Source organism: Leptopilina boulardi, unplaced genomic scaffold (assembly GCF_019393585.1).
Source record: "Leptopilina boulardi isolate dan_hultmark-lab unplaced genomic scaffold, ZJU_Lbou_2.1 LbouV2_165, whole genome shotgun sequence".
In the NCBI taxonomy this organism is placed as follows: domain Eukaryota; kingdom Metazoa; phylum Arthropoda; class Insecta; order Hymenoptera; family Figitidae; genus Leptopilina; species Leptopilina boulardi.
In genome coordinates this window covers 2,348,825-2,362,625 of record NW_026137713.1, presented here as the reverse complement: position 1 = coordinate 2,362,625, position 13,801 = coordinate 2,348,825, and the positions used below count along the sequence as shown (strand labels likewise).

The 13,801-nt window shown below is 31.3% G+C and overlaps 1 protein-coding gene across 9 annotated transcripts in view; it reads left to right on the top strand.

The window, feature by feature from the left end:
• The window catches only part of LOC127277334 (hormone receptor 4), a 142,923-nt gene that overhangs the window by 23,771 nt on the left and 105,351 nt on the right, over nucleotides 1-13,801 (top strand). For 2 of the 9 annotated variants that reach the window (XM_051298384.1, XM_051298383.1), the window contains exon 1: nucleotides 3,356-3,830. The exons of the other annotated variants lie outside the window; for them this stretch is intronic. The gene's annotated coding sequence lies outside the window, so the exon portion shown is untranslated. Of the gene's footprint in view, nucleotides 1-3,355; nucleotides 3,831-13,801 lie in introns of those variants that run through there. 9 annotated transcript variants of the gene reach the window in all.

The window sequence follows — 13,801 nt, the reverse complement described above, 5'->3', positions numbered from 1 at the left end:
TACATCTTAACCGCGATGAGGATGCAATGATTAAACGAGGTCCCCCTTCTCGCTTTGTTATCCACCCACTCATCCGTCACGTTAGTGGCATAGCGAATTGCACCAGGAAGAGTGAACACCGGCGATCTAAACTCTCCCCTCTATCTCGCTCTCTCTCTCTCTCTCTCTCTCTCCCCTACCTATCTTAATCTGTCTGGTGCAACTACAGGGCAATCGTGTCGCTCCTAGGCACTTTCACTAGTGACCTACTGTTACAACGTCCTGCAATGAATGTATATAAGGTTGTATTGGTGTGTAGGCTCTATATATAGATATATATCTGATGGCTAAAATTCACTTTTAAGTCCTCGAGATCGTGAGAGTATAAATCTTTTTTTTTTTTTTTATTCGAGGTATCGAGAGTGGGAGAGTGAAAAAGACGAATTAGTTGTCTAGTTCAACTTCCGCGTCACGATTCTTGTAATTCCTACTTGCACTGATGGATCACGATGTTTTGCGAATTCTAGTGCAAAATTATTATCATATTTCGTCATTAAATTAATAGAATCTTGGATGAATCTTTTTCCTTGTATTATAAAGGAAGGTCGATTTCTATACTTTTTTTTTTTTTTTTACTATTATTAAAGTTACATAACGTTGGTTATGTAATACTGCAACATATTGTCGAAAAGTGTTTCCAATCTGTATTTCATTGCTCGAATTATCAAAATGTAATTATCAATTAATTTTTCCTAATGACTTCTTTTTTCTTTATTAACTTAGGGAGTTGATTTTTAATTCTAATAGCGTCGATTTTATATTGAACAATTTTATTTAGTTAAAAATAAATTTTTTTCGGTTCTTATTGAACTTATCGACGAATATATATATATATATATATTTGTCACAAGAAACACCCCATGAGGCTTTAATATATATAGTCACTTTGGTATTTCTGTCGACGACGACGACCAGTCGGTTGCCTATTTATGCTTCCCGGTGTAAACGCCATTCGATCGTAAATACAAGCATTTTCTTTTCGAGACTTGTTGCCAGTTTTACGATTCTCGATACATGCTCCAAGTTTTCTGTTTCTTTCATTTCATTGAAAGAACAATTATTATATATTCAACTCTTTAAATTTGATTTCCACTAAAATTCAATCATATTTCACTGAATATCAGTCGAATTATTACTGATTTCAACAGTCAAATCTGTATTAACATTAATTGGTAAAAATGTTACTGAGATTTTGTGTTAAAGTTATGAAAAAGGGTGAAAATTGAGATAATTTTGTTGAATTAATTTTTGGATAATACTTTATAACAGTAGCGTCACACCTCACATTTTGTTACAGTATGTAAAATGTCGGTTATAATAAGCTTCACTTATAATGTTAATAACAATTTCGATTAGAATGCCCTCATGTATTTAGAACATATATATATATATATATAACTTTTTAAAAAACGTTTAATTTAAATTATAATTTTGATTTAATGACACGTTGAGTCATATGTGCGTTATCATTGCTTTAAACAATTGTATGTAAATGATCGTATGAAAGAAGCTCGTAAACTCATCTCTCTTTCTCTCTCTCCCTGAATTACGTATAAGCGCACAGCATCGCATACATACTTCATATATACTCAAGTGTTACTATACTTGAATGGCGCGTTGCTCATTTAGCGAACCCTCTTTTCCGGATACATGGTAGTTTTTTGTTTTTAAAAACACCCTCGTGAAAATTTTGTATACGATTTTAAATATACCTCCTGCCCTAAAAAACAGGCTTATGCAAATTTAGTTTCGACAAAAAAAATTTTTAGGAATACAGATATGAATATTTTGAGACTGTTATTCCTATAAATTATATTTTTTTTTAAAATCGTAACTTTTTTTTGCATGATTTTTGGGCTTTTAATTCTTACGAATAAGTTTTCTGCAGGGTTTAAAGTCTCGAATTTAATCATTTTTGATTCTAGAATTTAATGTATTTTTACACATACTACAACTAACTTTTTAGCAGGTGTAGCAAACATTTTTTTCTCGGCAGTAGTTAGGTAGCTTCTGTAAAGAAGGTATTTAGGAAAAATAGACCTGGGGTCTATTAGACCCCAAAGTCACCAGTAAGGGTTAATTTTGCTTTTTATACTGTTACTCGTAATTAAGTTTTGAGTTTTTTTAAAAATATTAACCAACATTTTAATAAATTAACAATTATTTTATTACTTTTTATTATTATTACTATTTTTCTTATTATTATTATTTTTATAATTAAATTTTTCGGTTACTTTTAACGGATTTGAACTTTGCATTTGTGGTCTTCTATTTTTATTTTTTTAGAAATTTCTATTCATTTTATATATAATTTTTATCTGTTTCTTGATAAGATTTCTTTTGAATTGAATCATATTGTTCAATTTTACTGAAAAATATTTCTAAAACACGAATTGTTATTTATATAACATTATGTAATAACATATAATAATAATAATAATAATAATAATAATAATAGTAATAATAATAGTAGTAATAGTAATAATAAGAAGAAGAATTATAAAAATAGTAATAATGTAAAAAAAATATTAAACTACTTTAATAATTGATCCAATTTTTTCTTAATGATAAATTAACTATATGTATATGTATGATTTTAATATATCATTTAAAAAAACATAATTTGAATTTACAAAAAAAATGTTTCCTCAAAAATTGTCTTGATGATCAACTTGTGGGTCCCTCTCCGTAGAGTATTATACGCCTTTTGTAATAATGAACATAAGGTCTGGGTCACTTGAGAAAAATAATGGTGGGATAAAGTGACGTATCTGCCGTCATATCATTCTTACGTTTATGTGTGTGTTCATGAAAAAAAAAAGAGAGAGAGAGACAGAGAGAGAGAATAAGAAAATGATAGATAACAATAGTATATGGTAACTCTTCGAGAGAGAGAAAAAAAAACAGAGAATCGAAAAAAGTGATATAGAAAAATAAAAAGAGAGGAGGGGAGCGAGGGATATTTGGTTCCCCATAAAAGAAGGGAGGGAGGGGAGAAGGAGGGGAATGACAACCACTCGCGTTACTTTATACGTTTGTTCATTTTTTTTTCCCATTCTACTTTTGCCCTCTCTGGCCTGAGCGGTGTTTCCCTCCTATTCTCTCTTTTATCATATTCTCTCTCTCTCTTTCTCTGTCTCTTTTTCTCCTTCCTTGCGTCGGAGTAAGGACGGGCATTGACCTCCACGCGGTGCATGGCGCACTGCACCGAAATACACATCGTGTTGCTCGCACATGCGTCCTTCTCTCTCTCTCTCTCTCTCTCTCTCTCTCTCTCTCTCTCTTTCTCTCTCTTTTGATTTTTCTTCTCTCTCACATTCAGGAAACAGGGAATAACCACGAAGGGTGTGAGTATACCGAAAAAGGGATTCCAATTGTGTCTAATATCTTATGCTGGATGTGAGTGAGGGCGAGATGAGGTGCCAGGGTGGGGAGGAGAGAGAGAGAGAGAAAGAGAGACACAGAGAAAAGAGACAGAGAACGAATCGAGCAAGGGAGACACGCGGGCACGTGCTTCAGTTCCGTTATTGCTCAGAAGCCCGTTGGGTTCCCTTTGGGCCACGATTCTTTTCGGCAGTTTTTCGTTTTCTATATCATCACCTCGAATAATATTTTATAGAAAAAAATATATGTGCGAGTTTAAAAAAAAAAATGTGAATTTTTACCGTAAAGTGTGTCAAAAATTGATATTAAAAAAAAAATTATATCAATTTTCTTTGACAATTATAATTCGATATTATTTATCGATGATTTCTCATTTTCGTCTGTTTATTCTTGGTGAAATTTTTTGGGTAAGTGTTAGGATGGGAATATAAATTTTGTGTATATGTGTTAGTTAATGAAATTAGTGCTTCTTGGTTGTGTGTAATGTTCATTCACTGGTGATAGAGAGTGGGATAGAGAATGGGTGGTGCGCGCACACCCTGCGCGCAAAAGGTGTTACGCTAAATTAATTGAAAATATTTATAAATTACTTTTCTGTTGGGAAATTTTATTCCTTTTTTCTCTAATTTTTATAAAATTAAGGAAAATTCAGCAAAGGTTACCTTAAAAATGTTGTATCTTAAAACAATCTTCTGCCTTAATGTCAAATGTTAATTTTACATATAGTTAAGTAAAAAGTAAAAAGAAATACTGTAATATTATTTAGTAAAATAATAATAATAATAATCTCTATCTCGATTTTTCCTTTACAATTTGTTGCTTATTTTTTATTTATATTTCATTTTAAATGTTTGATGAAATTTTTTGAGTACCGAACGGTGAACACTATATGCATGCGGTTTAATGAAATCCATGAAATAAAGGTCAAGTCGAGGTCGTCTCTCCTAATTGTCAATTCAGATCTAATCGACATATATTTAGATGACGCCGTGTCACGACGCGAGTTATTTCGATTCGTTTTCTTATTCTTCAATTTAATTTATATATTATTATTGTTTCTCATTTTTTGTGAATTACATTTTATAAATTATTACTTTTAAAAGAATGTTGATAATATTCAAGGACCTTTGACAGTATGTATTTTTAAGGTGAATTTTTGACTTGAGGCGCTTTTATTCTCGAAGGGCTCTTTTCAAAGTGCAATATATTCGATTGACAAAAGAAACTTAACGAATGCATCGGCGGGAGTTTGAAATATGTTTGTATATGTGTATGTGAGTGCAGCTGGGGATACAGAGTTCGATGGGCGATGGGAATCTTAACAATTATCGCATTATGGCGCCTGGAGCCTGCCAGAAAACGGGTTCAACGACCTCTGGATGCACTCCAAGACTCGCGGCTTCTTCTTTTCTCTTCCTTCCGCTATTCCCCTTTCTCCCTTCATTCCCCTCGTAGACATCTAATACCCTGGAACCCCACCAAACTCCCTACGTAGTCGTCGTCGTCGTCGGCGTCACAAAATCAATATGCTTGACCGTGAAAACCAACGCGCACCTACTCCTACTACTCTTGGGGTCTTTCTATATATGTATATACGTATACAGTTGGTTTCAGACCCGGTCGCACGTGCGCCCTGAAACCATCAAGTTACATATACACCAAAAAGCTTCGGGCTTTTCCGTCCCTGTGTCGGCAGATTTTCAGATAATAGGGAAACTCATGTCATCAATTTTAGGGGTGTCTTTGTATATATATAGGGGTGCGATTTCGTGTGTGAAGTTGTTTCCGCTAAAATTTTAGATTATTATATGTTTTTCACATTGGCCTTTTTCCGTTTCAAAATATTTGAGTGATACAAAAAAATAATAATACCTATATGCCATAATAAATTGAAAAACATTTTCTTTGTTTAATTTTTAAATTAAGATTTTGTAAATTACACTAAAAAAAATATCTTTTTTTAAGTCTATTTTTGAGCCTGAATTCAAGATGTAAACGGTTTAAGACTTTGTTTTTACTATTTTTAGTATAGTTTTTTTTTACACGGTAAAAATGTCTCATTTTAAGGCAAAAAAGAAAGTCTTATTTTAAGATGTTTGACAATTTTAAGGCAGCGTCTACTGAATTTATGCAATTTATTTTTACCCGCTGATTAGCAGTACTGAATTTCAGATACACAGTTGCACATTTTGCTGAAAATCAGTCAAATTGTTACTAATTTAAATAGTAAAATCTGTATTAAAATACAAAAAAATATAAAATAAAATTTTTTAATTGTAATACGAAGTACGATATATTAATGAATAGTTTTATATAGGAAATAAATACATCTTTAAATTAATATTTCATTTAAGTGAAACATTACTGATATATAAGATATACAGATATATAAGATATAATTTTTCATTTATATATTGAAAAGATAATAATATATAATATTCAACATACACTAGATAATAGAGACAGTACCATTTCTACATATGTAACAAACTGTTCGACGAATCCTAGAATTATTAAATAATAGCATCGATGAATTTAACTTTTTTTTTTCCTTTATTTAATCTCAAATATTCTCTCTTTTTTTTCCTTAAAAAAAATAGCCTCATCACGAATATACGAAAGTAAAAACATTTTTATAATATTTGCTCAATTTCCGATATATTAAAAAGAAAAAAAAAAAAAAAAAAGATAATCATGATAGATAATTGAGGAAAGGAAATGTTTAAAACTGTATATCTAGAATCGTGTTTTGAATATATTTCTCTCTCTTCTTCGTTTATTTTTTTTTCGTCACTTTTTCCCAAGCGGTATATAAAGCAATGTGGAAAAGGTAGTTCCCCTTTTGTCTAGGATTCGTAACGAATTACCTAGAGTCTGTCCTCGAAACGTCGGTTTATGGTCTAGGATAGGTTCGGCTAGGTTATCTGGGTACATATGAACATATATATATATATATATATATATATATACACATTGAGAGAGTGAGTGAGACCCAAGTTGGCTTCGTAGTGGTGTATTGGTTTCAGGGTGTTGGTTATGTGCAAAGCGTAGACGGGTCGTTGACCTCGGCGCACTCGGCTACACGTATTCCAAACTATACAAAACAGAACATGTGTCGTTGCACGGTTTTAAAGGCGATTTCAAATTTTATCTTTTTTCCATCTTCCCCCCCCCCCTTCCCTCCTCACGGTACACCTTTTTTTAGATATCCTCTCTTTAGCGTTAAGTAGTAAAGAATTTTCAAAATCGCTATGTATATATATATAATGAATAGGCGCCAGGTTGAAAATGCGATCATCACAAAAATTATTAGTCCCGAACTTTACTTGACAAAATTATTATCAAAATATCTTGTTTTTCTTTTGTCAAAAGAATTTTTTATTTTCGCAATAGAATTTGTGAATGGATTGCTTTTGACTGTCGTTCAACTCATTGAAATATTTTTTTCATTCATATTTTTTTCCTCCCAAACTTTGTTTTATCGTTTGATTTTTTGTTTGTAAAAAAATGTTCCAAAGATTTTTAATAATGATATATATATATATATTTTTTTTTAAATTATTATTTTTTTAAATTACTGATTAAGGTAATTGATAATTGAGTAATTTTCGTTTTAAGAAATGAAAAAAATAGTTCAGTATGAAAAATTATTTTGCAAGTAAATTCTGTATTTGACAGGGGAATTGAAAAAATGAAAAATTTAACCAATTTATAGAAATTTGAAAAAGGGAATAATATAATAGTGGGTTTGAGGCAAATATGCGGAAATAAGAGATTGCTATGCAAAATCAGCGACGTCATTTGCAACACGTGACTTTCTCTCGTTTGTATTTATATATATATATATTTAACCAGTTTTGAGCGCGCTAACATAGAGGACTCTGATATTCGCTTTCTATAATTAAATGTCAAAACGCATTAATTGCTAGATATCAAAACAATGCAGAAAATTGAGTTATTTTGACATAATTCAAAAACGAATTAAATAAGATTTTTTTTTTTGCAATTGGAGATGCAACTAAATTTTCTTCAATAAATTAGATGTCAATGTAGGCTTTAAAAAGAACGCAGGAGCAATAAGGAATCAGGAAAGCTGAGAGATTTTCACCCTTTATCAGTCACAACACTAATAATAGCCTCTTGTCACAAGCAGTGTGTGTTGAGCTTTAGAGGGGAAAAAAAGTAGAAATATATTTCGATTGAGGGAAGGGCAGCTGTTAACTTTAACTCTTTGTGATATCGATAAATGATGATAAAAAATATTAAATACATATCTAATTATAATAATATTTATATGTTTTGTTGGAAAATTTTTTTTGTCGAATTGGGTCAGAAACTAAAAAAAAAAAAGTTGTAAAAATTAAAAATTGAATCTATATGCGGAAAAGTAGATCGAAGATGTTTGATCGAGAGGAAAGATTAGCGAAAAGTGTATATAGCGTGTGTGTGTGTGTGTGCGCGTTTATTTAAGCATTGGCGTGTGGCAGAATTGACGGTTATAAGAAAAGCCCAGGATAATTCATATCCTGTCATAATTGTTGGCAGTTTAACCCAATTCCTGAAAACTAACGCCCACCTATATATTTAATATACGAGCTGGACAGAGAGCGCTATATAGTTTCAGTTTATAAAACTCGAAGATTAATAATCGCAAACTGGAATAGTGCATAACCGATAACGAGTGCCACGGTATCGGACCTTTTGTCCTCATTTTCAAACGTTATCGTCACGGTCAGGACATGCACGTTTTTGCTTTTTCCATATATATGTAAATATATCATAGTTGTATACTTGAATTTATATAACTTTCCCAGGCTTACGTTTTTAATTTACTCATCTTCAAAAAAAAAAAAAAAAAAAAAAAAACTTAAACTTTTTTTTATAAACTTGCTGCATACTGTGTAGAAAAGTATACTTTTCTGCATTGTTTTACAATTTTTCTGTATAATACGAAGAAAAAATATATTTTCTTCACTGTTGTTATAAGTTTTCTGCATACTATGCAGAAAAATATACTTTTCTGCACTGTTTTTAAAACTGTGTTCTGTCATATAACATTACTGCATTCTGTGCAGAAAATTACACTTTTTTCACTGTTTGAAAACTTTTCTATATATAATATGCAAAAAAATATGTTTTTCTGTACTGCTTTTCTGCACTGTTTTTTTTAACTTTGCTGCATACTATGCAGAAAAGTATAATTTTCTGTATAGTTCGGTATACAGCAGAATATTTTTAATGCATGTTTAATAATTTTGATTTGACTATACGAATAAATATAATGATCTTGTTTATGAGATGTCATAATCAACTCTCTAAACATACATGTTTTCTGAAACTAGGGTTCACGCAAATATATAAGTAGAGTCATCGGCCTTAAAGTTTTCCGTCCTCGACCCCTTTGCTTGATCGTCGAACATATTCAAAATGCAGACAATCGAATAGGAGAACAATGGCATTGATTAAAGAAAAGGAGTTCAGTACTTCTGAGCTGTGTGTTGGTCGAAGGGAAGGTAGTTTTGTTAGGTTGCCAGGCGACAAAACGAACGTTGACCTACCCCATCGTCAAGTTGGTCGAATATATATATATATATATATATATATGCTACGCATATGTTCACGCGCACATGTCTCCCTAAATACCACAGATTCCATTTCTTTTTCGTTCCTAGATTAAGTAGAGTATTTATAGACATTTATTTATAAAATAATAATTATATTCCCAGAGGCTAATTCTGGATATATCCATAAGATTCTTTTTACGATGCACATAATTTATGTATACATTATGTGCGGGATCCTTTTACTTATGTCGCAAATAAATTTCTTGTAGAAGTAATTTAGTTTTTTGAAATTAAATATTTTTTTGTAAGAGTACTAATTTAGTGTGTTGAAAATCAATTTTAGAAATTTTAAAAAAAGTTAAAAAATAGCATTTGGATAATAAAACAGAAACCCTGGGTATAATTTTGAGAATCTGTCTAGAGGAAGCTTTATATGAATGTACTTAGTTAAGTGGATGAGTTGTGACGGTACACACATATATTTTTATATATATATATATAGATATGTGAGAAGCCACATAGGTATCCGGAACCTACCTTAACGTTTGTATGAAGTAAAGAGGACCAATAATAATCCAGGGGAGTCTTTACACCCCTTTCTTCGTGTGTTCACGTTCGCTTTGAGGCCCGGAACCCAGACAGTTGGATATAGTACTGGTCGTATAACGTATAATGCCCCAGACTACCGGTCTGTGCCATAAACCGTCGAAACCGCCATAGATTGCAATTGAGGGTAGGAGGGTACAGACTAGTAGAAGAGGAATTCGTGAAGATAGCGATGGATAGAAGAAGGAAAATATGAGTATATACCAAGTCTAGAGATTCAAAAACAGATTTATTGTAACCATTATTATTTCCTTTTATCATCTTGAGAATTTTTTTTTGATCCGAAACAAAATTAATGAATTTTATTTATAATAATATATTTTCAGAGATAAATATTATTTTTATATAAAAATTTATGGTGCGTATTTATTTTGCTGTGAAATATATTTTAATGTGTAAGAAATCCGTTTTTAGTGTTCGAATTTGTAAACATAATTTTTGAAATTTTTTGCATATCGATTCGTTATCACAGCATGATATTTATTTTTCTCCTCTTTTTTTTATGATTCACTTGAGATTTGCCAATATAAAAGGAAGGTACTTGAACGGTCTCGTTGATTCTGGTTCGTTGCATTGCGACACTTCCGGAAGCTGGTGATACCAGTTAGCGAAGTTCTAGAGAATGCGAATGCACCCGGGCACAGTGGATTCTGTCTCAGAATTCTCAGTCGCATGGATACCCTCGTTAAACAGAAATTGTCGACTTTGAAGTGAGAGAGAGAGAGAGAGTCGTCTATTCCATTGCTCCAGTTAGAAATCCGCTTCATTGTCAATTAAAGCTCTCTCCTATATCAGATAGGTATTAAAAAAAAAATCCCAGATGAGTAATGATATTTAATTCTTTGCCATTTTACCCATTAATTACTTTTTTTTGCATTCTAAAGAAATATATTTTCTGCACAATTTATCTAAAATCTAGTGCTCATAGGAAAAAATAATCCTTTGAGAAATATGGAATTTTTAAAAGCGAAAAATTGTTAATGAAAATTTATAGTTTGATTGTAAATATTGAAACAGTATCTGTGAAATGGTGTATATTATATTGAATAGGGCGTAAACTTTTAAATTTGAGGTATGTTTTTTTTTTAAAGTACCGCAACCCCATAACGAAAAGTGAACTGGAAAATTAGTACATGACACTTGAATCACGATGCGTGTGTGTATTGGAGGTTAATACATGCGTGTATGGACTGTGTATCAGCAATGGGGGTGCATTCTCATTTTGAGGGTCACGTTCACAGCGCAGCATCACTGGTGACGCGGCGTCGATTCGGTGGTTGCGCTAGGTCCGGGCCGGTGTGGTGAGAAACTTGGGAAGGGATGATCGTGTCGAGGTATATATATATATATATATATATATATATATATATATATATATATATATATATATATACTCATACAGGAAGGGGTGTTTGGGTAAAACGAAATGGCTGACGAGAGGGGTTGAGACGAGGGAGAGAGGAGATGCACAGCTGAGCCATCCGGTCGATGCAACTGCATACTCATCCTCTATTTCTACCCCTCTCTCTGAACCAACTCTCCTCTCTCTCTTTCTCTACCATTTACTTCCCCCTTAACGTTACAACACCCTTCCATCAGATGATGCATCCTTGTCTCTCTGTCTCGTTCTCTCTCTCTCTCTCTCGCGTTTGCCCGAATATTCCTCTTCTCTGCTTTTCTCTCCCTCTCTCTTTTTCTCCTACAATTCTTTCCACCCTGGTCAATGACCTTTGCAAGGGAGCGTACTGCCGCTGGCAGAGCAGTTTGTTTACATCGGTTCAGGACTTTTAATCGTATCGATTTTTCGAGTCGTACTTCTTTCTGAGTTTTTGTACCTTTTTAAAAAAAAACCCTCCCCCCCCCTTTTTTTCCTTCGCGATCTTAAGAGAAGGAAAACAATTTAGAAAATAACTAATCAGCCGCAATAGTTGATTCTTGATATCAAATGGCGAAGATTATGGGATGTTTCATCCGTCCTACCATTTGTCACTATATAGACGAGATTTTCTCCTCTTTTTGAAAATATTTTATTACTACTGCATAAATATGATTAAATAAGAATTTTTTTTTGATTTATTGCTCTGTTTTTTTAAGTACAGAGTAAGTATTCTTTGAGAGGAAAATTGATATTTTAATAATATGTTTGACTTCCGTCATGTATTTATAATAGTAGAGAGTAAAATTTTGATTTGAAAAGAATAGAGCAGTTTGTTATATATTCAATTAGAAGATTTTTGGTATAATCAAATTTTTTTGTAACAATTTTTGTTCATAATTAATTTTTACGAAATACAGTTATATAAATATTAATAATTATTTCTTTTTTGTTTCAGGTAAGTTCGCTTTAAATATTCATCTTCTCATTCGTGATTAGTAAGTACGATTAAATTATTAAATTTTTAGTAGAAATAAAATGCTTGCACCGAAAATCGAAATTAAAAATTTTAAAATACTTTTTTTTTGGACCTTTAAGATTATACTTGCAAATTATATTTTCCATAATATATATAATTTGCGAAAATTTTCTATAAAATTTGTCTGGGATGAGTTACTTCTTCTTCTTCTTCTTTTTTTTTTTTGCCCTCCTTCCTTTGTTTCTGTCTAAATTTGTCGGACTGATCTCGTTTATTTTTATGTGCATATCTTGCTTTATGTTAGATTTAAAATATAAAGGGTGTGTATAGAGAAAAATCTTCGCGATTCACGCCGCTCTCAAAGTAGACAAGAATCGTGTGAGCTTGTATCCCTCATTCGAGTCAATTTCATTTTATCCTCTTCCCCATTCTCTGTTCTCTTCTTGCACAGACATATCTTTTCGTAAGAAACGAGAAAAAGTATATAATGCAGTTTTATTTCACGCAAAAAATAAATCGACCTCCTTATTTTGCATTCTTTGTCGATAAAAAAAAATCGACTTGGAATTCAGTTTATACTTCATTAGTTGCGATAAAGGAAAATACACTTTAAAAAATTTTTTAAAAATTGCATTATTTTTTGTTATTTGTTTTAAGTACAGAAAGTGTTAATAAAAACAATTAAAAAAATTATGAAAAAATATATAACTAATAATAGTAATAAAATTTTAATAAATATATATAATATAATGTTAATATATAGAAATGATAATAAAATAGAAAATTCATAGAATAACTGCCGAAAAAGCAATTGACAGTGGAACCTGTTGGAAATTTTCAACTCTCTCTCTCTCTCTATACACCAGCAAGCATTAACCAAAAGCTCTTCTCTTTGACAACTGCATAATCGAATTTACCCTCACTCAACAATCGGTATCCTGCGGATGAAAGATACCTCCTCTATTATATCCTCCACCCATTTTCAAAGAGCCTCTCTTTGAACATCAGACCCTGATTGCAATACACTCGCTGCTCCATTAAAAAGTTTCTCTTTTCATTTGTTCTTTGCGGGTTCATAATAAACGTAAAAGCAATTGAAGAAAACGACAACAAAAAAAAAGAAAGGAGCAACATACTCTATATACAAATGGGAAAGAGCATCTAAAAAAAATTGTCATCATCAACCGTCAATGTGTTATATACATGACCAACCCTACGTTTTCTTTTTTCACCCCCTTTTTTTTGCAAAGAATCATCCCTTATTTTACACAATTCCATCCCCTTTATTAGAAAAAAAATTCTTCGATTCTACTGTGAATAATTTCATTTTTTTTTTTTTTAAACGGTTTTTTCGACCTTAGTTTTATCATGTCATCATTCTATTTTAAACTAAAACTAATTTTTAAAGACAAAAAATTATCTAATTTTTGAAGAAAACAAATTTTAAGCAAAAAAAATCGCTGAGAAAAAGTATGATTTGTCTCAAAGTCAAATACATTTTTATTTGTTTTGTAATGCAAACTAATGATATTTAGGTTTTCATTGCATCCAAAATATTCAATAAAAAATGATTTCAGTTTTACAAAAACAAAAATAAACTTTAAGTTCAAGTAAAACTATTGTAAACATAACCAATAATTCATTTGCTTCTAAGGTCCCTTTCTTCAGATCGCGTCACATATTTATTTGTAACAAATAAATTTTATTAGATTTTAAACAAAAATTTTGTTTAGGACAAATTAAATTTCTATTTACGACAAATAAAAAAGCTATTTTGCTCTGAGACAAATACACGTTTATTTAATTCAAATATATATTATATTTGTTTCAAATAAAACATTTCTCTGGATGTAA